General features: G+C 41.5%; 1 protein-coding gene across 5 annotated transcripts in view; it reads right to left on the bottom strand.

Annotated features, from left to right (window-relative positions):
• Positions 1-25,842, bottom strand: part of LOC135226597 (lymphocyte antigen 75-like) — a 149,834-nt gene that overhangs the window by 119,466 nt on the left and 4,526 nt on the right. Inside the window, exons 1-4 of one of the 5 annotated variants that reach the window (XM_064266296.1) lie at positions 24,241-24,369; positions 21,120-21,237; positions 20,713-20,822; positions 20,397-20,518 (exon numbers count right to left, since the gene is read on the bottom strand). The gene's annotated coding sequence lies outside the window, so the exon portion shown is untranslated. Of the gene's footprint in view, positions 1-20,396; positions 20,519-20,712; positions 20,823-21,119; positions 21,238-22,888; positions 23,291-24,240; positions 24,370-25,842 lie in introns of those variants that run through there. The other 4 variants (XM_064266292.1, XM_064266294.1, XM_064266295.1 and 1 more) reach the window with 4 other exon arrangements.

The following is a 25,842-nucleotide window of genomic DNA, read 5'->3' as shown; positions in this document are numbered from 1 at the left end:
ATACATTTAAATGGAAAAATATACCATGATACTTATGAAATATCAAACATAATTGGGAAACATTTTGAAAACATCAGTGCTTACTCCAGCCTAGATACACATTTCAAAGTATCAGAAAACAAAAAGAAAATATAATACTCAATTTTGAAACTCTTGAAGACCTGGAATATAACTATATTTTAACATGGATGAACTAGATAATGCCATCAACTCTTGTCATCCCTCTGCACCAGGATATGATAAAATATCATTTGAAATGATAGAAAAATTAGCTCCTATAGCTAAATCATATTTATTAAAATTTTACAATAGTATCTGGCTAAAACGTGTCTTTCCTGATAAATGGAAACATGCATAATTATTCCAATAAACAAACCAGGAAAGGATGCAAGTAATCCATCCAATTATAGACCGATATCTCTAACAAGTTGCCTATGCAAAATCTTAGAAAAAATGGTTAATGCACGATTAACGTATGTAATAACCAAAGAATCCATTTTAACACCAACACAATCTGGTTCAATAGCTGGCAGATCAACCCTAGATCCCTTAACACATTTAGAAGATCATATCAAAAAAGGCTTTGAACAAAAGAAATTAACAGTAGCTATATTTTTTTATATAGAAAAAGCATACGATACACATGGAAACATAACATCATGCAAAAACTCCACTCCAAGGGACTAAGAGGCCACTTACCAATATTTATTAAGAACTTCTTAACAAACAGAACTTTTCAAGTAAGAGTAGAAAATTCCTACTCAGTAACCTATAAACTGGAAGAAGGAATCCCTCAAGGTTAGTGTCTTGAGCTGTACATTGTTTGCTTTAGCAATCAATGACATTACTATAAATTTACCAAGTGGTGTAAAAAACAGTTTTATATGTTGATGACTTTGTCATTTACTATACGAGTAGTAATCTGAGACATGCTCAGAGAGTTCTCAGTACTGCCATTTCAAATATATGTAGTTGGGCAAATTCAGTTGGATTTAAATTTTCAACTGATAAAACAAAAGCAATCGTCTTCTACAAAGACAAAAGGTGGATGAAGAACCAAACAATCAAACTGCATCTTTATAGCACTGAAATACAATTTTGTACAAAAATCAAGTATCTAGGAGTAATATTTGATCAACATTTAAACATTGGAAAGAGCACATCAAATACATTAAAGCCAAGGGCATCAAAGCCCTTGCCATATTAAAAAATAAAGTTATCACACTAATTGGGGAGCAAAGCGAGACATTTTATTAATGATATATAAGGCAACAGTCTTATCCATAATAGATTACTGCTGTCCAATATATTCATCCGCCTCAGATCTGCATTAAAATCTCTCGATGCAGTGCACCATGAAGGCATGCGATTGTGCACAGGAGCTTTCCGATCGTCCCCAACAAACTCACTTTTGGTGGAGGCAGGTGTTTTGCCTTAAAACATCACCGTAATTTAATAACAATACAAAGAGGTCTTTCAATGCAAGCAGGATCGTCTCCTGCAACTTACTGCTTCCAAAACTGTAATCAAGTAACAGCAGTTAATAGTACTAGCTCTTTCCCAAAAAGAGCTAGATACATAATGAACATACATAATATGAATCCAATTTTTCACCCACCAATGGAATTGCCACCACCATGGATTTTAAATAGAGTAAAGATATGTACCTCCCTGTCTTACCTACTCAAAAAACAAATGACAAGTACGGAAATGTACCGCCAACATGCTTCGGAGCACATTAGAAGAAAAGGCGACAAATTTATGATATATACAGACGGCTCCAAAAATAATGTTGGAGTAGGAGCATCTGCATATTCGAAAAATATGTTAAGTAAAAAAAGCCTACCTTCAATTATTCATCAGTATTTACTGCTGAAGTCACAGCCATACAGATGGCTCTAGATATGATATCTGAGGCAAAAGCAAGTGTCTCTGTTATTTTCAGTGACTCACGTAGCGCTATAGATGCAATAAGACAGTATAAACCAGGAAACCAAATAGTACAGGAAATTCAAATAAAAATTCATCAACTCCTCCAATCAGGAATATCAATGGAAATATGTTGGATCCCAGCACACGTGGGAATAAAAAGGAAACAGAATATGCAGACTCTGCTGCCAAAATTAGCCTGCACTATCCCTCCAACAATTTCATATGCCCCAGTGTCAGACTGGGTAAAATCAGTTAAAACATTAATTTACCAGGATTGGAAAGAAGAATGGGCCTCGGTGCCAACAACAAATAAACTTAAAAATATAAAAACTGAAGTCTATGCATGGAGGACCTCCTCACAGGAGGAAAGAGCAAAAGAGGTGATCCTAGCAAGGCTACGTATAGGACACACAAGATTCTCACATGGTCACTTGATGTCAACACCACATGCTGATCCAGTGCAATGTAACAGATGTCAAACACCCATGACAGTACAGCATTTGCTTGTTGAGTGCCCAAATTGGACCCAGCAAAGATCTATTTATCTGCGGAGTTCGGAAATGAAAAATATTCTTGCGGAAAGCAGGGATTTTTCAATTAATAAAATCATAAATTTTTTAAATAAGACGGGTTTCTCAAATAAAGTCTAATTTTTTTTTTTTTCTCAGGATTGATTCCCGAGAACCAGCCCGAGAAGAGTCTACTTGAGACTCAGAGGTCTGAAAACTAACACCTACTAATAATAATAATATTGTATCATAACAATATCATTTTTGTTCATGAAACTTACCTTGTCAGATATATATATAGCTGAATCCCACTGTTGGAGGTGGGAAGGGACAGAATAGAAGGATTTTGGGAAACAAATGCATGCAGATGATTTACATCTTGGTTCCACCTGTTAGCATAGCTGACTTCGTGATTACTGTCACCCAAGTCTGCTTCTGCTTTACTAGAGTTGCCAGCGAGGTAGAGACCTATAAAGCTGGTGCACTCCAGATGATCTGTCAACGGGGGCGTGACCACAATGTGACTATACCATATTGACCATACCATGAGGGCTAAGAAGTAAAAAAATAAATATATATATATAATTATATATATTCACCACCTGACCAACCTAGCCAAAGTTTAAGGTGTGTTAACTAAGCTTTAAGAGTTAAGAAGTCGCCGTTGTCGGCGACTCAACAACTAAATTAAGAGCTCTTCCTAACCATTTTCTACAGGATAGGATGAGTGGTACTTCTTGCCCCCAAGATTGTGTCTGCAGACACGTATGGCCCTAGCGAGCAGCAGATCTCATATGCCATCTTCACATCTCGCAGGGAGTGTGAAGTGAACACAGAGTTGCTTCGCTAAAACATGGTACTCAGGATGTTGCTGAGTGCCATGCTCTGTTGAAATGCCTCCGAGGCCGCGCCCTCACCTCGTGAGCATTCAGATAAAAAGATTTCAAATCTTTGTGCAAACACAATGAAGGAGCATTTTTGAAAGAACTCCTTAACACTAAAGCCAGGGTGTTCTTCGATATGGGCAAGTCTGGTCTTTTTCGGAACACTGCAGATTGCCCGAATGACTTCGACTTTCACGAGTTTTATGTAGATAAAACTTGAGAGACCCGACAGGGCACAGGACTCTCTCTGGCTCCTGCCCACTAACTTGTGCCATCCTTGCATTCCAAGCTCCTGGCCCAAGGACAAAAAGGGTTTCCATTCTTAGGCCACAACGGAAGGCTTAGAGAGCACACCGCCTTGTGTTTTCTAAAGCCAAAACTAGTGACGATGGCTTAAAATCTCACTAACCCTCTTTGTCGTATCTAGGGTGGTTAGAAGAAGGCCTTCCTGATCACATGCAAGAAGTTAACAGGTAGGAGAGGTTCGAATGCTTTGACATCAAGAACTTCATACTACGTCTAAGTTCCATATTGGAAGCTTCGATCTGGACATGCACAGTCAGTCCGTCTGTACTAAAGTCAGGTGACCGACCAGTTGACCAGTCAGACGAATCAAGGACAGCAAGGCTGTACCCTGAAGACCATAAGGCAGTATTCTTCGCTGAAGGATGAGTGTCTGGACTGCCTGGGCGATTCAATCTAAGCAAACCTTGGGGGGTGTATCAACGCAACCCAACGTCGTCAGCGAATCAACTCCTGACTCGAGCTTCTGGTGCCAGGAGAAAGGAGCGAGGAGCAAAAAGGCGATTCAGTCCCGAAGGAAGAATGCCTGACAGTCCAACCTGGTCTCATGTTACACGATCATCGGGGGTGTATAAACGCAACCGACTTCGTCAACAAGAAACTCAGGGCTACTATATGTCGCCTGATCTCGCACGAGTGTCTGACTCAGAGAAAACAGGTGAGACAAAAAGTAGATGGTGAGCGAGTTTCGAGATTCCACAGAACTCAAAGATCGTGAAGGGCTTTGTTGTTTGACAGACGCAAATCTCTGAGCCCAAAGGCCGTCAACAACATATTTGCGTATTCTTTAATAGTTGTGACTGCCAGCTTATCCCATTCTTCAGACGGAAATGGAAGACGGTAATCTTATTCCTGTCAACATCTCGATAGTCTGAACGTAGTCAGACTCAGAGAGGAGAGGTTATAGGTACCTTTCGAGTTAGAGTAGACCGACTCTCCCGGAAAAGGTCCTTGGAAAGTGAACTAGGAAGGATGTGACCTCTGTGAATCCAGGATCCTGAAGGCCAACATGAGGCGATCAGCATCATTGTCGCTCCCTGTGACGTCATAAATCCTCTTATTACATTTCCTAAGCGATTGAAAAAGGGGAAAAGAGACTAAACATCCATCCCCGTTCAATATCATAGGATGGCATTAATGGTACCGATCCCGGATCGAGAATAAGGGAGCAGAGAAGAAGAAGCCTCTTCGTCCTCAACATATCGAAGAGAAGAATGAAAGGGCGTCCCTAAAGTCTCCACAACTCTCAACTTACTTCTAAAGAAAGATTCCACTCAGAAGTCAATAGTTGCTGCCGTCGATCGAGACGATTCGTACGGACTTTTGCAATCCTGTAACGAACCTCTAGAGGATCGTTATAATAGGCTCTTTCTCGTAAACTCGAACAGGGACCGAGAGAAGATACTTCTTAAGATATGAGAGAGCTGTGGAATATCAGAGTTGATCTGGACCACTGGTTCCAAAAACTCGTTTTGAGGACTGGAGGGACGACCGAATCGCTTTTACTTCTTTCAGATTAAGATCCAGGACATCTGAAACCCTATCCAGATGTCCGGCACCTTCTTTCTATCACCTCAGGTGATAGACGCACTGAGAGATGTTCAGAGTCATTCCTAGATCTTGAATAATATTTCAGTTTCCCGGTAGGAAAAAACTGTGGTCTGAATTGCAGTCTATTCGGGGAAACAAACTTCTTCAGGAAGGAAATGGTCCCCAGCAAGCTCATCCATTCCCTCCCAGAGTATGCTTACTTCCCTAATAAGGCTGCGCTTTGCCTAAGCAGGAGAGCATATAAAAGTGCAATGTTGCGGTAGACTCGTAGTTCTATACCGTGCGGTAATGAGCACCGAAAGGATTAAGAGATAACTCTGTTGAAAATAGTAAGGCAAAACGAATGCAACGTTTATTCATTCACGTAAGAAATCCCCTCAATCTTAGGCTAAAGTCCGTGATTGTAGGACAGAGATACAGTTAGTCAGTCAATCCCGCAGGAGAGACGTAACCGCCAGCACAGAGATAAGGTTAGTCAGTCAATCCCGTAGGAGAGAGAGACGTAACCTACCGCGCATGACAGCGCACGATCTGTTACTGGCTCGGTTGGACCGGAGGACAGACACAGCAGCAGCCAGCAGCTTACGAACGTCGTCTCTTAACTTTATGTCTGGGTTGCCAGCTACCCTATTCTACGAAGAAATAGGTCCGTTATTTTTTGAGCAGAAAGAGACTCTCAAGCTGGTATATTTAAGCGAAACAGAAAACGCTAAATATATAGATGCGTTTGTGTCGTCAGAACACTGCCATACAACGGTAAAAGATAAATCGGAAACTCCTGGAAGGCTGCAGGGAGTAATGATTAAATGTCCTTAAAATAATAGACAATAGACCTCTCGGTTGCCATCCGAAGAGGTAACTACAGCAAGCGTATATGACTTGAACCAACCAGTAGTAAATTAACGCAAGGCAAAATATGATATTATATCACAATAAAGTTTGTTCATACTTACCTGGCAGACATATATATAGCTGAATTCGGAAATACAGCTACATACATATCTGACAGGCAAGTTTCATGAACAAAACTTAGAGAATCGAAGCAGACACCTCAAGCTTCTTATGTTATTGGACATAAGCGTTCATTGACGTAGTCTACAAGTCTATTTCTTGTACGAGTCTGCGAATGACGAATGAGAGCTCTTCCGAATCTTGTCAATAAGAGCTTATTCGCTTACGCAATATCAAGTTAATGAGATGTTTGTCAATGAGAACTAACCCATTTACGGGACAAAGAGAGATTTTGTCAATGAGGGGATACCCACTTACTTGACAAAACGATAGTATATTGTCAATGGGGGAAAGTCACTGAATTGACAAAACGTAATCCAGGAAGTTGAGCATTTTATTTTTCCGATTCCCGTCTCAAACGAGGAAGGGGCAAGAATCCTGTTAAGAGACTGGGCTTACGGCAGGTAGAACGACGATGTTCAATTCGGCAGCGTAGTCCCGACTAGAAACTAACAAAATCCATCATCTGAAAAACCCTTTCAGATGGGCTAAAAAGCTTGCAAAATATCCTGGGAAGAGGAAGAAACTCTCCAACCAGCTTCCTCTCCCGTATCACAACTAATGCCTGCTAAAGCTTAAAATTTATTGGCAGTATGGAAAAGGAAGTCCTGTCTTGCGCTTTCCTGAAGAGCGTCCTTTTGATGAGTGCCTTTGCAAGAATCCTACTGAACGTTGCCGAGAGTCCTGACGTGCAGGACGTCGAGCCTTTACATAACCCGTAACTGCCTTATCGCAAAGTCTTGACTGCGGTAGAGAAAACGAGATCTTCCCTTGAGCTTTCCTTAACTCCATCCACCTTTGCGAAAAGCAATATAATATTGACATAGACCTCTTGAATTCACGAAACCCGAGGTCATGCTGGGTTTCGAAGACGAAGTTGTCTGTTCACTTTAAGCTTCCTCCGAACCACTGCTTACTTCACATTCTTGAGGCTCAAATCTTAAACCAGAGCTTGAAGAGTTCAACAGAAACGTTCAGCCAGGAGACAAACCTGGAGTGCGCTCGGCGTCCACTGGCGAGGACGCTCGGCGTCCATCCGAGCGTCAAAAGAAGCGTGCAGAAAAGCGTCACGCTCCTGAAAGACGTCAAAACAAGCGAGAGAAACTGCCTTCTTTTTCATATTTCTCGGTGGAAAGACGTACACGTGATCAGGCGACGTTCGCCTTCTTACTTCTCACTGAAACGCATAACGAGAGAGAGGGGACGTGAAGCGTCCTCTTCTCTAAAGCTTCTATTTAGAGGGCACGAGTCCTTCCGAGAGCTCCAACCCCTGCACGGGGAGGACGCCTCGGAGGACGAGAAGCAATACTTCGAGATTCGTGCACGTGCACGATCTTCCGCAGCCTGGAAAGCGTCAACAGGTCCTACCGAAGGGACGCCAGATCGATGTGGGTTCCCGTAACCCTCCTTCGGCTTTCGACATGCCCTCTCCCTGGTCCTGGGAGTCCGACAGAGGTCCAGGCCTAGAGGCGTTATGGGGTCGATCTGACGTTCCCTCCTGACGAGAGAGAGGACGTGAAGCTTCCTCTTCCCTAAAGCTTCTTAGAGGGCGCGAGTCCTTCCGAGAGCTCCAACCCTTGCGCGGGGAGGACGCCTCGGAGGACGAGAAGCAATCCTTCAGGATTCGTGCACGTGCACGCACTTTTGGCAGTCTGGGGATTTTCATCAGAAACTGCCGAAGGCACGCCAGATCGGTGGGGGTTCCTCGTAACCCTCCTTCGGCTTTCGACATGCCCTCTCCCTGTGGTCCTGGGAGTCCGACAGAGGTCTAGACCTAGAGGCGTTATAAGGCCGATCTGACGCACCCTCCACTACACAAGGGGCACTGTCACTGCACTTAGCCACTTCACTATTGCTCTCTAAAGAAAGCACTTTCGATTCTAAGATACGAATCGAAAGAGTATAAGAGAAAGGGCAATAACCTCTACAGACACTATTTTAGGGCCCGAAGGCAACATTACAGGGTTAGGAGTAACAATAACAGAAGTAGCACTCTTCACAACAATGAAGGAGAGCGATCACCTCTCGCAGACATATTCATAACCCGTAGGCCATACTATAGGGTTAGGCAAAATAAAGTCTACAGGAAGGTTAGCAGGTTCACTACCCTGACTTTTGTTTACTGATTAATTGCATACATACGAATCATACTTTTTCCTTACGGAATTAGACATGTTTACTGATTAATTGCGTACATACGAATCATACGTCTTCCTTACGGAATTAGACAAAGTCTCACACTCCTTACATGACAAATCTCAAGAAAGAAGCAAGACCCATACCCCTCGTGCATACCAAGTGCGGATCTACCGAAGCTTTCGGTAGCCACACCCTATTTTTGCAGACAACACCCTCTGAAACTAGCCTAACTAGATTCAGATATCTTATGCAAAAATGAATCAAATTCAAATCAATTTAAGATAGCGTATGCCTAGCCACAAATCCAAGTAAATAAATTAAAAGACAATTAGGATACTTAGCGGCAATGAAGTTTCCAAAATCCTAAGCCGGAGGTACTGAAAACAGGTGTTTTCAGCACCGGCGACAGAAAAATTATGAATAGAAAATGGGAATGGTTCCTGATACCCGCCTCCCAGCGGCGGGAATGGGTACTAACCACCTGGCCGACCACTGCGTGTGTCGGAAGTTTTTTAAATTCTGTCGGACTTCAGAAAATACAGCTATATATATATCTGACAGGTAAGTTTCATGAACAAACTGTAGTATTTTGATTTGAAATACAGCACTACAACCCTGTTGATCAAATTTTCAGTAAGTTTGTGATTACATCATTTATGCAAGTAAGGAATTCATTTTCAGAATTAGTATATGAACCCTCCTACTTCATCACATTTAAGACTAGTGTCACCAATCCTAGCAGATATGCTGATTTCTCAATAAACTGAAGCATTTGAGACTGTAAAGCTCACAAAGAAGGGAACACCAGTGGGTAGAAAAATGAAATGCTAAAGTAAGGTATACTACTCAAGATGAACGGTTACCATAATGAAGTGGAAACTGGAAAGACAAAAAAGACATATCATGATTGTATACCACTCACAATGCAGATAAAGCTGAAACTAACAAACAAGGAAATATAAACAACTCAAAAGAAAACTCAAAAGGGTAGCATAAATAAAGTTGACCTGCACCTGGCTAACTATCGACTTCCAAGAAAAAGAGGAAAACAATATGAAATATAGATCTTTTTGTATACTGGAATTGAGCACTATGGAATTCATTCATTATCTATAAAAAACACGGAGGAAATTATTCAGCTTTGAAGTACCTATTACACACAATAGACTGCACAATTAAAAGATATCATTCCCAATTCATTCTGAAAAAGGAGAAAAGCCTGGTACATCACCACACCCACTTCCCTGATATAATTCCTCCCACTGAAAAAAATAAATGAATCCTACTACGGCGTCTAATGAACAGCCGCAAAAGAAATGCAGCTGGAAAAAAAGTTAGACAAGAAAGTGGTTGTTTCTGTCTAGATTGTGAAGTCAGGTTGTGTGGGGTACTATGTTTCAAGATTTACCATACACGTAGTAATATCTTAGCTAAAATTATGGAAACAGTTTGGAATTCTTTACTTTTTTACTTAAGATATACTATATTATATCATTTTAGGTGTTACTTCACCATTAAAATAAATTCTCTCTCATTCTTCTTAATTTAATACTTTTTAAGAATGGGAAAACAGTACTGTAACATTTGAATGCTGCTTGAACAAGTAATTACATTCAGAACAATGCATGAATCACACAACTGTTTTTATTTTCTCAAAACCATCATAACCTCCAAAGTAATGCATATGAATTATTATAAAAACTTTAAAATGATGCATGAATATGAAAATATGCTGCCGCTTTACAATAACACAAAATTCAAAACTTTTTCTATTATTCTATGATTCCTGAGTTGATCAAGATATATAAGGCTAAATAAAAGCACTATATCATACTCTACAAGTATGCCTATTATTTTCAGAATACTGTACCTCCATAAACTATATCGTGTTGTTAAGGTAATGAAAGACATCTAAACATAATAAATTTTATGTGAATGACCTATTGGGCAATTCTCACTTCTTGACCTCTTGTCAAAATTGTTCTTCGGCAAATGAAAAATTTACAGAAAGTGAAAGCATGAAATAATTCAGAGACATATCAAATTGTCATTTGGTACATTTCTTTCCACTTGTATGATACTCACTCCATACAATCAATATTATTTTCCATGCAACCCTACATTTTCTAGAACAATCTTTAAATATCACACTTTTGACAACTGAGGTCCAGGAGGTGTCAAAGGAAACAGCAGTTTGATTCTAGAAGCGATTTTGCATCGTTAAACATATGCTTAAAGACGTGTATGTCACTTGGCTGATGTCGAACGTAGCTTCATTCAGCACTGTGACCACTATAAAGGATACCCTACAGTGCTCTGTCTTTGTTGACATTATACCAAGCCATTTCCTAAGAAATGTGGATGACTGATCGCTCTGAGAATCTTCAAGTATATTCTGTGCAACTGAATTGAGATTACTGAGAAGTTTAGCTGTATATCTGAAGTGCTGTGAATGTAATGAAAATATTTACCAAAGAGGGAGTAAAAGGATACAGTTGATGACTTTGTCCAGTTTGGAAATGAATTATGGTGGGCACATTTTTTATTTTCCAAGTGTACCTTCTTGCACATTATTTTGTATATTCAATGTGTCATCCACGGCATTAAATTGCGTCTGGTGCCAAAATCATGATGATAACAGTGTCTCTGATACTGAGGTGTGTATGGGTGGAGGCCGAGGTGTTTTATGTGCAAGTACAGCAGAAACTGGGAGTGCAGATGGAGTTAATGGTTTTTGTTTGCTGGCTGGTTTGTTTCCTCAAGAGGAAGGAGCTTCAGCACACCAAACTTAGAGAGGAACAAGGGTGAGCTGACAAGGCAGCAGCCATAATTACCTCATCATTTTCAAGAAGGCTATGTCTGGGTCACACACGATGCGGGTAGCCATCAAACACACTGCTGTCCAACTGAGGAGGTACAAGAACATTTGCAACATGGACAACAGTAGTGCTTACTGATACAGGAGTTGAAATGGTTGGATGACCATCAACAATTGTTCTTACTGACAGAAGACACATTGCATGCCAGATGCCAAGGCCAATTGTTGTGAGCTTTGTATCCCTTCCCAAATTCTTATCGTTGTGGACAGATTGCAAGATTGTGCACCTGTCACTCCGCACCACTTCATTGCGACTGTGAAGTAGTTTTATCACCTGTGGCTGTACAACTTTCTAAGCTTGATGACTGACAGTCAAGAAAAGTTGTTGGCCATGCAGGAAGAGTAAAATAGCAATGAGGACAAGGAGGAGGAAACATAGCAGTGATCATCTACACTACCACCAGCAGCTTGCTGCTCCAGAAATGTCTGTTTTGAAATTTTGGTGTAGTTTCACAGTGATAAAACTGTTGGTTTCCTCTTTCAGTGAAGTACAAAGTCAACGAAACAACTATTAAGCATGCCTGATGGCTACATCTCCTGTCTCCCCTACTGCAGCCTGCAGCCACTGAGTCACTAACCGAGGCAGAAATAGCAATGCTGCAGACAGCAAAAGATGACCTAATACTGCCAGAAGTATAGGAAGCCCACTGCAGTAATAGAGCAGGATCCTCTAAAAGTTTTACATCTTGTGAATGAAGGAAACTCAAGTGGAAGTAGAGGAAATCAAGAAAAGCAGCAAGAGAGACAAGAAATAGAGAGTGGAGACAGCCACATGAAGTATTAGCGTTAGCCACATTTTCTGTGCAGTAGACACATTAAATGAAGTAATCAGATCACATGAGAATAACATGCATAGAACCAAAGAGGTGCCATTTGCACTCAATAATGTCTCCCATTCCTACACTGACAAGCATAATTAAGAAATAAACAGAAAGCAACAGGTACTCATGACACGTTTCATCAGGCAGTCATAAGACAATCGAGATAAATGAAACTGTCAAGAAAGTGACAAAGTAGTGACTTCAGATGAAGACATAGTATCAACGGTGTCTACATTTGACTTTGTCAGTTTGATAAACAAAGTGAATAAAATAATAAGTGATGAATGTGTTGGTATGGCAAGCCAAAAACTATTTGTTTGCCTTACCTACATAAACCTGGTACACTAAGAATTTACATAATGCACAAAAATTCAGCAATAGTAGAGTCTTTGGGGTCTATGGTTTTTGATAGTGAACAATGTCTATTTTCTGGCTGTTAAGGAGGCCTACCTTAAAGTAAACTTTTTCCAGCACTGAACTTTACTAAACATTTCAATTCACATACAGACTCAAGAGTTTAAACTTTTAGAGAATTAATTGTAAAATGAGTCCTAGCTGACACAAAAGCACATTAGTTTGTTTATATGCACACTAATTAAACTAAACGTAAATTTAAAAAAAAAACTACAAGAGTAAATTAAAAATGTACATAATGTATTTTGGCAAAGAAATTTCATATATTTATGAGAAAATTATTCTGCAATCTGTATATATAAAACTGTAACAAAATTATCTGATTAGCACAACATAATCACAATGAATGGCCCATTAAAGAGCCATAACAAAGAATGTGAAGACCAGACCTGTTACAAAAGGACATTAAAAAGCAATATGCAGCAAAACATAGAAACTCTAACACAGTACTGAGCAGTACTATTCACTCCTCAGATACAGCAACCAACCTTAGCTATCTTATCCTCATCTTTTAGGGAAGTCATATACTATACAAACTAGTAACCCAAGTTTGCTTGATAAGGCCACCCTCAGTACTTAAAACTCCAATACTAAGGATCATAATGAAATGGTTTAACAGCAAAATAGCTGGACTATGCTGCATAAAAATCTATATCATGCCACCTCCCCCTAAAACAAATTTTAATATTGCTTAAGGTCAAAGCAACATAAAATGATTTCATGTTACAAAGAAAACTGTAAAAAGTAAAACAGTTACTCTCAACACCATGTCATCTGCCTAATTGGATGTTACAGGCCAGAATATCTTACAGTTGGAAGCATCTTAGCTTTGTATAAACAACAATTACTGATACACCTCATCTAATCTCAAAATAGTACCTGCACATTGCCATCTTGCTGTCTATATACACAAAGACATTTCTTATTTTGCAGAGTTGTAAGGAAAATGAAGAGGTAGGATGAAATAAGACCAAAGCTAATCACAACTAAGGATCAAAGCCTAAATACAATGCAACATTTGTGGCCAACAAGTAAGGGTGCTTTTGTGATGGTAAGGCCTGTTCCCAGTCATTACTGTAAAAATACAAAACTGAAGTTTGTTTGTCGTATAAACACAGAGTATTCAGTCATAAAACAATGAAATAAGTGTCCAGCTCTCATTAAGTTGTGTGTCTTCTGAGATAATAAAGTTAAAAAGTAACTGAAAGAACTTAATTTTTTGCATGAGTCTCTTAAAGTATCAAACTTTTATAACAAAATGATATTGTAATGATACAATTAAGTTTGTTCATACTTACCTGGCAGATATATATATAGCTGTATTTTTCCGAATCCGACAGAAATTTAAACACTTACGACACACGCAGTGGGAGTCAGGTGGTTAGTACCCATTCCCGCTGCTGGGAGGCGGGTATCAGGAACCATTCCCATTTTCTAGTTCATAATTTTTATTCCACTGTCTCCTGGGGGAGGTGGGTACTTGTTATTATATATCTGCCAGGTAAGTATGAACAAGCTTAATTGTATCATTACAATATCATTTTGTTCATGAAACTTACCTGTCAGATATATATATAGCTGAATCCCACCTTTGGTGGTGGGAGTAGACAGAATAGAAGATTTTAGGAAACATATATATGCAGATAATTGATATCTTGGTTCCTTACCTATTAGCATAGCTGACTTCGTGGTTACTGCCGGTAGTAACTGTTGCTTGTGCTACTAGAGTTGCCAGCAAGGTAGAGACCTATAAAGCTGGTGCACTCCAGATGATCTGTCAACAGGGGCGAGACCACGACGTGACTAGACCAGTGACCATACAAATGAGGGCAACGAAGTAAAACCAAACCACCTGGCGTAGCCTACCAAAAGAATCCCACTTAGACTACGCTAATGGAAGGGAGATCCGCCGCAGGCGGTCAACCCCACAACCATAACACAAGTTAAAAACTCCCCTAACCATTAAAGGATAGGATGAGCGCTACTCCTGCCCCAAAACAGTGTCTGCAGCGACGTATGGTCCGAACGAGTAACAATTTTCGTATGTTGCTTCACCTCCCGCAGGTAGTGTGAAGCGAACACCGAATTGCTTCGCCAATAAGTGGCGCCCAAAATATCTTTGATTGCCATATTTTTGTGAAAAGCCACCGAAGTACCAATAGCCTCAACTCGTGGGCTTTCACTTTCAGAAACTCCATGTCACTTTCACTACACTTTTCATGGGCTTCCTTAACCGTACTTCTTAAGAAGAACGCCAGTGCGTTCTTCGACATCGGAAGATCTGGTTTTTTCACAGAGCACCACAAGTTCTCGAAGAGCCTCTGCATGCTCTGGTTCTCTGCAAATAAAACTTGAGAGCCCTGACAGGACACAGGACTCTCTCAGCTTCAGGTCCCACTAGCTCCGACAACCCTTTGATCTCGAACGTCCTCGGCCAAGGGTTGGAAGGGTTCTCGTTCTTTGCTAAGAACGTAGGACTTAAGGAACAAACTGCACTATGATCCTTGAACCCAATGTGCTTGCTTATGACTTGAATTTCGCTAACCCTCTTCGCCGTCGCCAGAGCGGTTAGGAAAATGGTCTTCAAATTGACTCGACATGAGAAACTTAAGTACCACGTCTAAGTTCCACGATGGTACTTTCGGTTGGAGAACTTTCACAGTCTCAAATGATCTAATGAGATCATGAATGTCTCTATCATTCGCTAAGTCGAGTCCTCTATGCCTGAAGACCACAGAAAGCACGCTTCTGTAGCGTTAATCTGGGAAACGGCTAGTTTTTCGCTTCTTTCCATAAGGTGAAGAAGGAAATCTGCTATCTGGCTCACAGAGGTTGAGGTGGAGGAAATGCCCTTCTTTCTGCACCAACTTCTAAAGACAGCCCACTTTGATTGGTAAACTGCGATTGAGGAGGGCCTCCTTGCGGTGGCAATCGTCGTTGCCCCAGGTCTTGAAAAACCCCTCGCTCTGGCCAACTTCTTGATAGTCTGAACGCAGTCAGACTCAGAGCGGGGAGGTTTTTGTGGTACCTCTCGAAGTGGGGCTGTCTGAGTAGATCTTTCCTTAGGGGCAGAGTCCTTGGAAAGTCTACCAGGAAGGACATCACCTCCGTGAACCAGTCGACCGCTGGCCAGAAGGGGGCGATGAGGGTCATCCTCGCTCCTTCTGATGCAGCGAACTTCCTCATCACTTCCCCTGATGGATTTGGAATGGGGGAAAGCGTAAATGTCTAGTCCCGACCAATTCCACAGTAGGGCGTCTACTGCCACTGCTCCCGGGTCCAGAACTGGGGAGCAATACAGCGGAAGTCTCTTCGTTCGGGAAGTTGCGAAAACGTCCACATGAGGACGTCCCCACAGCTTCCATAGCGCCTGGCATACTTCCTGATGAAGGGTCCATTCCGTCGGCAGAAGCTGTCCTTGCCGACTGAGAAGGTCCGCTCGCACGTTTTCCACGCCTGACACAAATCTTGTCAGAATCGTGACGTTTTGCGACTTCGCCCAAATCAGGATATTCTTCGCGATGGCGAACAGAGAAGGAGAGTGAGTTCCCCCTGTTTCCTGAGGTATGCCAAGGCTGTGGTGTTGTCCGAGTTTATCTGAACCACTTTGTTGGAGACTTCCTCTTGGAAGAACCTTAGAGCAAGGTAAACCGCTGAAAGTTCTTTTAGATTGATGTGCCAGGACACCTGTTCCCCTCTCCAGGTGCCTGACACTTCTCTCCCTCCCAGTGTTGCTCCCCAACCCGTGGAGGACGCGTCGGAGAACAACACTAGGTTGGGGTTCCGAAGCTTGAGCGAAAGTCCTTCCGCAAGCTTCTTTGGATCCAACCCACCATTTGAGGTGCTTTTTCACTTCTTCCGTCAAAAACAAGACCTCTTCTAGATCCTGTTTGCGTGACCAATTGCTTGAGAGGAAGAACTGAAGTGGTCGGAGGTGCAACCTTCCCAGAGAAACAAACTTCTCCAGTGAGGAAATGGTCCCCAGCAGACTCATCCATTCCCTCACCGAGCATGTTTCCTTCCCTAGAAAGGCTGACACTTTGTCTAGGCATTGAAGTTGTCGCCCCTGGGACGGAAAAGCCCGAAAAGCCACTGAGTCCATCTGAATCCCCAGATAGACTAAGGATTGAGAAGGAGTCAGATGCGACTTTTCGAGATTCACCAGAAGTCCCAGGGACCTCGCTAACGACAGAGTCGTGTGAAGGTCCTTCAGACACCGGTCTTGCGATGAGGCTCGAATAAGCCAGTCGTCTAGGTAGAGAGAGATCCTTATTTCCGCAAGATGGAGCCACCTCGCAACGTTCTTCATAAGAACGGTGAACACCATCGGCGCCGTGCTGAGACCAAAGCAGAGTGCCCTGAATTGGAAAACCTTCCCTTTCAGGACAAACCGCAGGTATTTTCTTGATCGGGGATGGATGGGGACGTGAAAGTATGCATCCTGAAGGTCTAAAGAGACCATCCAATCCCCCGGTCTTAAGGCTGCAAGCACGGATTGAGGTGTCTCCATCTTGAACTTCTGCTTGGTAACGAAGCGATTTAGACTGCTGACATCCAGAACGGGGCGCCACCCCCCCTGACTGCTTCGGCACTAGGAACAGACGGTTGTAAAACCCCGGAGAACTCCGGTCGAAGACCTGTTCCACCGCCTGCTTCTCGATCATTTGATCTAGTAGATCGTGAAGCATTTCTGCTTTTCTCCCTGATACGAAGGAGACAAATCCTTTGGTGTCGAAGACAGCGGGGGTAACTTCAGGAAAGGAATTCTGTACCCCTTCTTGACGATGTCCAGAGACCACGCGTCGGCACCTCTCTCTTCCCAGGCTCTCGCGAAATGTAGAAGTCTGGCTCCTACCAGTGGCTGAAGGACTTCCCTCTCACTTCTTGCTCTTGGAAGGAGCGGGAGTCTTGCCTCTGAAAGAGCCTCTTCCTCGAGGGGCTGGCTTCGAGGAAGAAGCAAATCGAAAGGGCTTCGATTTCTTCAAAGCAGAGGACCCAGAAGACGAAGTAGTTGTAGGCTTCCTAGGAGACTGTGCCAGAAGGTCTTGGGTTGCTTTCTCCTGGAGACTGGCAGCTATTGTCTTTACCATAGACTGGGGGAAGAGATGTTCTGAGAAAGGAGCGAAAAGAACGATCCGCTTTTGCGCTGGCGAGACCGACTTTGCAGTAAATTGCAAAAAAGTGCTCTCTTCTTAAGCAGTCCCGTGCTGAAATGAGCAGCCAATTCCTCAGAACCATCCCTGACGGCCTTGTCCATGCAAGACAATACACTGGACAGCTCCCCCAGACTGATGGAATCAGAACTCCTGGACCTGGCATCCAAAACTCCTAAGCACCAGTCAAGAAAATTAAGACCTCTAGTGTCCTGAAGAGGCCTTTAAGGTGAAAGTCTAACTCTCTATGCGTCCAAGAGACCTTAGAGGAAGACAGAAAAGATCTTCTGGCGGCATCCACAATACTACCAAAGCCTCCTTGAGCCGAGGCTGGAAGCTTAACTCCGACGTTTTCTCCCGTCTCATACCACATACCAGCTTTGCCACAAAGTCTTGAAGGTGGTAAAGCGAAAGAAGTCTTGCCTGAAGCTTTCCTCTTTTCCATCCAATCATGGACCTTGCGAAAAGCTTGCTTCGTAGAAAGCGACTTCTTCATTTTCACAAAGCCCGAGATCTTAGTAGCTTTGGATGACGAAAACTGAGAGGGAGGAGTACGTGGAGCTTCAGGTTGGAAAGTGTCTGCAAAGACTGACTGTAGCAAACGAGTCAAAACCTTGTAGTCCGTCGAAACTGGAGCCAACTGCTGTTCTTCGTCCACTTCGACGAAAGCGTCACTAATTTCCTCTTCAGACACTGGAGAAGTCGGAGGAAGTAAGGAAGAGTCACGAGCTTTCTCAAAAGAGAAAGAGCGGCACCAGGAAGAGTTCCCGCTTCCGCTTGCGCTTGCGGAGGTGGTAAACTGACGTCCGTAGGCGCGCGCTTGGCGTCCGAAGCCAATCTACTGGCGCCGACTGAAGCGCGCTCGACGCAACAGTCAACAGTACACCTGGCGTCCACTGGCGCGCGCCGAGCGTCCACTAAAACGCGCTGAGCGTCCACTGGCGCTCGCTTACCTTGCACCGAATCATGCTCGGCGTCCACTAAAACGCGCTTGACTTTCACAGAAGCGCGCTCGGCATCTAAAGAAACGCGCTTCTTATCAACAAGTTTCGTAGCAGCAGAAACAACCGCTTCACGAGAGCGAGAAACGAATTTCTCGCCTCCTCTAGAAAGTTGCTGGGGAGCAGAACGAACTCTAGAAGGAGACTCAAACGGAGAGAGAGACGAGCGAGGAGAGGGAGAGGGAGAACGCCTCGACCTCTTCACAGGAAGATTGTCATCCTTCTTACGGCGACGTGGAACAGTCTCTCTCGAAGAAAAAACATCTCGAAGTTGCTGCTGAAGAGACTGGAGAATCTTGCTTGTAGGTGAAGCCTCCTTTTCTGGGGAGGGGCTGATCCTGTGAGCAGGCGAGTGGCGAGGGGACGCCTTCTTCCTACTCCCAGGAACCGCCACTTCACGCACCTTAGAGCGACTGCGGCGCTCGAAGAAAAAGCATCTAGGAAAGACTCCGCCTCCGAATAATCCTTACGCTTCTTCTGCGGAGGAAAAGCAGCAAACGCACTATCAGGCGACGAGCAAAGTTCCGGAGAACAACTTGGACGTGAAGCGTCCCGAACGCGAGCCGTCCTTTTCAGCGGACGTGATGCGGTATGAGAGCTCCACCCCTTGCGCGGGGAGGAAGCTTCAGAAGAAGAAAAGCACTCCTTGAGAAGACGTGCACGCGCACGCTCCTTGGCAGTCTGGGTAGGTTCATCAGAAGCTGCCGGAGTGCACGCCAGATCGGTGGGGGTTCCTCGTAACCCTCCTTCGACTTTCGACATGCTCTCTCCCCGTAACCTGGGAGTCAAGCAGAGGTCTAGGTCTAGAGGCGGAATGAGGCCGATCTGACGCACCCTCCACTACACAAGGGGCACTTTCACTGCACTTCTCTTCACTTTTGCTCTCCAGAGCTAACACTTTTGATTCTAAGTTACGAATCGATTCAAGAATTAGCGATAAAGTATTACCTTCTACCGACACTGCTTCAGGGGCCGGAGGCAACACTACAGGGGTAGGAGCATAATCTACAGAAGGAGGGTTAGCAGGAGAATCATTAAAATCTTGCCTACCTGAAACACTCCTGGAGGAAGACCTCCTTAACCTATCTCGCTCAAGTTTCTTAAGATAGGTTTCATACGCCTTCCACTCAGACTCTGTTAATCTTTCACACTCCTTACAACGACTTTCAAACGTACATTCATTCCCCCTGCAAACCTTACAAACAGAATGTGGGTCTATTGAAGCTTTCAGTAGCCTACCTCTACATTCGGACATAGAACAAAATCTAGCGCTAGCAGAACTAGACCCTGACATCTTGATCAAAGAAAAATCAATACCAAATTCAAATCAATCCAAAGTCAACGTGTGCCAAGCCACCGATCCAATTCAGATACCAAAGAAAAAACCAAAAGGGATACTCAAGTAGCTAGTAAGTTTCCAAAATCTGGACGGAGGTGCTGCAAACAGGTGTTTCCAGCACCGGCGACAGAAAAATTATGAATAGAAAATGGGAATGGTTCCTGATACCCACCTCCCAGCGGCGGGAATGGGTACTAACCACCTGACTCCCACTGCGTGTGTCGTAAGTGTTTAAATTTCTGTCGGATTCGGAAAAATACAGCTATATATATATCTGACAGGTAAGTTTCATGAACAAAACATTTTTTCATACAAATATATCAATCATACAGTTTAACAGGAGTTAATTGGCAGGTGACCAACAAATAAGGGCAATATATGATTGATGGGTTTAAAATGATCATCTAAGTTTTTCTCAAGCTTTAAAAGCAGTGAAATTCTGAAAAAAGTAAATACGATACCTGAAGTATAGAAATACACGAAAAATTATCTTCATATCAATGTAAAGATCTTCCATTTTGTCACAGCAATTAAATTTTTCTTTGCTTATCCATCTTCTTAATAGCTTTCTGAAGTATTGTACCTGTGAATTACAAAGATATTCATCATTACACCATAAGCTATAGAAATCAGCTTTTATTTCATTCTACTACATCAATGAAAACTTTTACTCCATTAACAGACTTCTTTTATGACTAATTGTAATTCAAGCCCCAAATTTATAGCAAATCTGATGTCCCCTGAAAATGTAATCTTACAGAACATATCCAAGATTACCTTTCAGTTTATACATAAGTGGTTTGGTTCTTGCATGATCTTTCCATGTCATCTCAGAAATTAAATTTTTCTTTCCATATCCACTTTAGGGCTTTTCTTAAATTTTACACCTGTGAAGAAAAAAATTCATTAGCATAAATTAGCAAAAAATGGCTTATTACATTTTCAATCATATTGACAGCTGTTTATTATCTAATTTGTCAATTTGTGTACATATGAATTACAATGCTAGTCATCAGTACAGCATAAACTAAAATAATCAACTTTCATTGCATTTCACACCCCCGCTGAAAACTTTCCCTTTATTAGTAGACTTCCTAAATGAGTATTCATGATTCACAACAAAAGTTTTAGCAAATTTGACGTCACCTGAAATTATAACCTGAACAGAATATACCAAAGATTACCTTTCATGTTATTCATGAGTAGTCTGCTTCTTGTATGTATGATCTTTCCAGCTCATTTCAACAATTAAATTGGTGTTTCCTTTCCTTCACCATTTAGGGCTTTTCAGAAATTTTGTACCTGTGAATCATAAAGACATTCATTGGCAAAAAATGCTGACTGTATTTAAAATCCTATTGACAACATTTTCCTTCATTTGACCTTCCAAACTAAAGTATGCATTCATGATACATGAAACTATTTTTAAAATATTGAACACTCCTGAAAACATAATCCATACAAAAGATAACACAGAAAACCGTTCATCCTATACATAAGAAGTCAGCTTCTTGTCTAGCTTGTTAGACATGAATCTGTGCTTATATCTTGACTAATGAGGGCAGTTATTATAACTACAAACTCTATAATTATGTGTTTTCTCAAATCTTATCAAATAGCCAAATGTGTATTTTAACATTACATAGAAACATTGATGAAACCTACATATATAATAAGGACTATTTTGAGATGAAGCCTCAAACTTGTTTCTAAAATAATGAATGGTCCAGTATGCTTTATTTGAATACGGGCAGTCCCCGGTTTATGACGGGGGTTCCACCTCTGGTGGTACTCTGTAAGCCAAAAATCATCGTAACCTGAAGCATCATAATTATAATGGGACTAAATAGCACTTACAGCACCATGTGGTGCCATAAGTGGTGTAAATCCAGGTAAGCACTGTAAAGCTGGTAACAACGTCATAAATCCACTTATGGCGCCAAAAAATCGGGGTTAACAGTGCTGTGAGGCAAGCATAATACCGGAACGATATGACCCAAACCTGATGTAACCCAAGGCATGCCTGTAAAGTTACCTATAAGGATTGGCCTCAGCCATTCCAACTGTTTAATGTTCAACATTTCATGACAACGATTAAACATCTGGACCTGCTAAAGGGCTACCCAGGCCAGTCCACAAGCTCAACAATCACTGTCACTTAGGGGCTTCAAAACCCCTGACCAGCTCAGTACAGTAATTGGTAGCATATTAGGCTGTGAGCAGGGCTCCAGTTGGAATATTTTTTACTTGAAACCATAATTTTCTTATGTTTCAATGTGAGCCAAGAATGTTTCTGACATTAGTTTCATCAGCAAATAAGTACTCTCACAGACAGTGGACCCCATCTTATACTCCACAACTGGGGATTTTGGGATGGGGGAAAAATTAAAATACGCAGACCTTAATCTGTTCAATAACTCCCATTCAGATTCAGTAAGATCATATAGCTAGGTAATCTGGAAAGCTTCCAAATCAATATCTGTATTACGGTCAGGAATTGGTGCCTTAGATTAGGTTATGGGTAAAACTGACGACTTAGCCTAGCTACCTACTATACCTAGATCCTACAGCAGCCCGGTTTAGACTAGTCCGTAACTGTAATACCTATTTACCAGCGTTTACCTGTTTTAGTTTATGCATTTTGTTTGAGATTATTATATTTACATTATTTTTATTATGTTTTTTACGCCCATTCCCGAGGAGGATTGTACTATAGCGGCATCCTTTTAGCACATAGGTAATTTGATTTACTAAGTCTACTAACATGGTAGTAGACTTAATTTCACCATTCCTAATACTAAAACGATATTCTTCAAGTCCAAAATACTCTAAAATGGGTAGTTTTCTAGTATAAGGTACTAAAATAATACACCAAGAATGGATAAATGACTCGAGGCATAGCTAGGCTAGTAGCTAGTCTAGTCTGTCAAGGGTGACCATGGCTCTGGCGTACCTGGCTTAACCTCACGAACTCTATCGTTGCCTAAAACAAGACAGTTCATGGTTTTATGTTCATTGTTATAAACATGATGGCCTTGTGTCACCAGTGGCTCTTGTTTCTTGGAGATCTGGTACATTTCCTGGTTTTTTTGTAGGATAAATTGCAGTTTTGGACTTTGGTACAGAGTTTCCGTTCAAATGTTTTTGTTTATGGCGTTCTTCTTCTTGCCCCGGGACCGGGAGGCCGGGACCGGGCCCGGGTTGCGCGCATAATGCACGGAGCAATGCTTTATTTCCCTCTTACATTTGACATATGTATTCTTGGTAGAATCTTTCCGTTTTATGACTTCTATAGCATTTTCTCTTGTTTCTCAGCTTTTCGATAAGTTTTGTACTTAACACAAATACGGCCAAATGTCTACTCTCTAGTGAATTTGACAGTTTATTTAAGCAATACTTCTTTTGAAACACAAAGTGATCTTTGTCATATTGATCATGGTAGTGTTACTTTTGAAGAGGTTACTACTATATTCACCTACGTCGATTATATAAAGAATCACAGGCGAAAAAGTGACGAAATCCCAAAACATGTAGTAAAGCCCAGCCACAAGAGATATATGTGGAGGTCAGGAGATATATAAGAAGGGGTAGTTCGTAGCGTTTTACTCCGCAACCTGATAAATTATGATGAAACCTTCATCAGATGTTTTATCATTAAATTGGCTCTTGGTTGGTTAAAATAATACTTTTAAAGCTATATGAGTAGTAAGAGAAAATTTCGCAAAGCCATTGGATAAAAACGCACGCTAGACGCTAATAGGCCTAAGATTACCGAGCCAAAGAAACTTGATAGTACTACAATACTTTTCCTAAAAGCTTCGGGTTTTATACCTATAAAGAATAGAAAGACGGAAATTGAACTCAGTACCACAATATCAGAGATAGATGACCTCAGATCGAAGTGAAATTGAGAAAATAAACTTCCTTCTATGCTTCCATGGTCGAAAGATGGAAGAAATCAACTTTCCAAGTAGTAGTGAGACCTGTTGTAGCCTTGCAAAGCATGTCACCATTTTTTAACAATAATAACGGTGTGTCTACAATAAATAATGCATTACGTATAAACACTATTACACTCACCAAGAGACACAATAAAGAGCATAAAATCTTTTTGATGGACAGATGTTAAAGCACCAGTTAGAACAGATGAGACGCGTAATAACACCAATTATATATAGTGATATAGTGACAGTGGTACTAGCTTTCTCACGCCAAAATGCAGGAAATTCGTTACTTTAAAAAAGATTGACATTAACCTTTTTCGAGGAATATATTAAATTGTACTTAAAACATAACTAAACAAACCTTTTGTTCACGTTGATGAAGAGGACAAGTACTTGACACCTGCCGAAAACATTGCGCGCGCAGTCACTCAAGACACCGCTCATGAGTAAAATGACGTTCGTAGATACAAATTTTAAGAAAATTGATTTCTTAATTGAAATATAGTAATGGAAAAAAGTAAGTTGTTACGTAAGATAACGGATGATCCAGACACATTTGAATTTTGGCGGCTAATTTTTTGAATGGTAGGTATAGGCCCACTAAAACTTTAAAATTTCATTATTTCAAAAACCAACTCCAAAAGGCACCCCTCCAGAATACGACCTTTCAGAAAAACTAAGTATCACAGTTGTATCGTTTACAGTTAATTGTTATTGCTCTAGAGCAGTGGTTCCCAAACTAGGGGGCTTGCCCCCCTAGGGTGGCGTGAGGATGTACAAGGGGTGTGTGTAGTCATCTGCTCAAAAACATTTGTTTAATTACTTAGAAAAATGTCTCTGGAATGTACTATTACTTGTTTGAGTGGCTTTCGTTATTAAAATTTAATACAAACAGAAATCGGTTTTCCTGAACAATGCTAAGAAATAAATGCAAGAGTCATTTCATATGAACAAAAGAGTGGGTGGGGGCGTGCGGGTCTAATGGAAGCAAAAAAGGGGGCGTCAGGTAAGATAGTTTGGGAACCACTGCTCTAGAGATATGTCAATGTCATGTCCCTTACCCACCCACCCTCCCATCACCCACCCACCCTCCAATCACCTACCACATCCCCAGAACGCCAAAAATCGTTATCTGGAACGCCGAACTGATTTCAATTAAATTGGGCACGATTTGAGACCTTAGTAGGAAACCTCTAAAGCCACAGTCTCATCCCTGTCGGTTGAATATTTCCATAGTTATAGAAGCCCAAAGTCATTTTTTTTTTCTTTTTATCTACTCGTGGCTGGCTGGGCTTTTCTAACCGCAACTACCATGGCCGCCGCGCTAAACTAAATAATTGCTCTATTCGTCCCTCTTCATTTCAGGGAAATCTGAAATGTCTTTGCTTAGTGTCTATTATGAAACCATGGTTCTTTTGCATAAACCTCACTCCAAAATTACTCGATACAACAATTTATAACCAGAAAAACATAGCAAAAGCTAATGATACTGAGAAGTAAGTGATGAGTCTTTGTCAGGTGTCAGGGATTCCATACATGATGTTTAACTAATGGGACCATGGTGCATTTAAATCGGATTCCAGCCTTTCTTAAACTTCACGAGCACCAGAATCCATGTAAGACTTGCAGGAAGACTGGAAAGTATGAAAATCTTAGCCCTCTGCACTTCCTGGAGTCACACCTGCTCAAGAAGCAAGTCTATTGTCACTTGCATTGTTATTTCTTCTTCGCTTATCTTATTCGATCTCTCTCTCTCTCTCTCTCATAGGTAACTTAGTAAGTTAATTCGTTTGGTTATATTTGTTTGAAGTAACTTTCATTACAGTAAACCAGAACTGCTTGTTCTATTTCAGTTTATTAAATATCATATTTATTAATTTATTTTCCCTTTGGCATTAGAGAGATCTTTGTTTATCCATCCTTGTATCAATTGCCTTGCTAAGTTTTATATTGTAAATTTAAA

Source organism: Macrobrachium nipponense, chromosome 14 (assembly GCF_015104395.2).
Source record: "Macrobrachium nipponense isolate FS-2020 chromosome 14, ASM1510439v2, whole genome shotgun sequence".
Lineage (NCBI taxonomy): Eukaryota > Metazoa > Arthropoda > Malacostraca > Decapoda > Palaemonidae > Macrobrachium > Macrobrachium nipponense.
The sequence above is the reverse complement of the archived record's forward strand: the minus strand, read 5'-3'. Positions and strand labels throughout refer to the sequence as shown.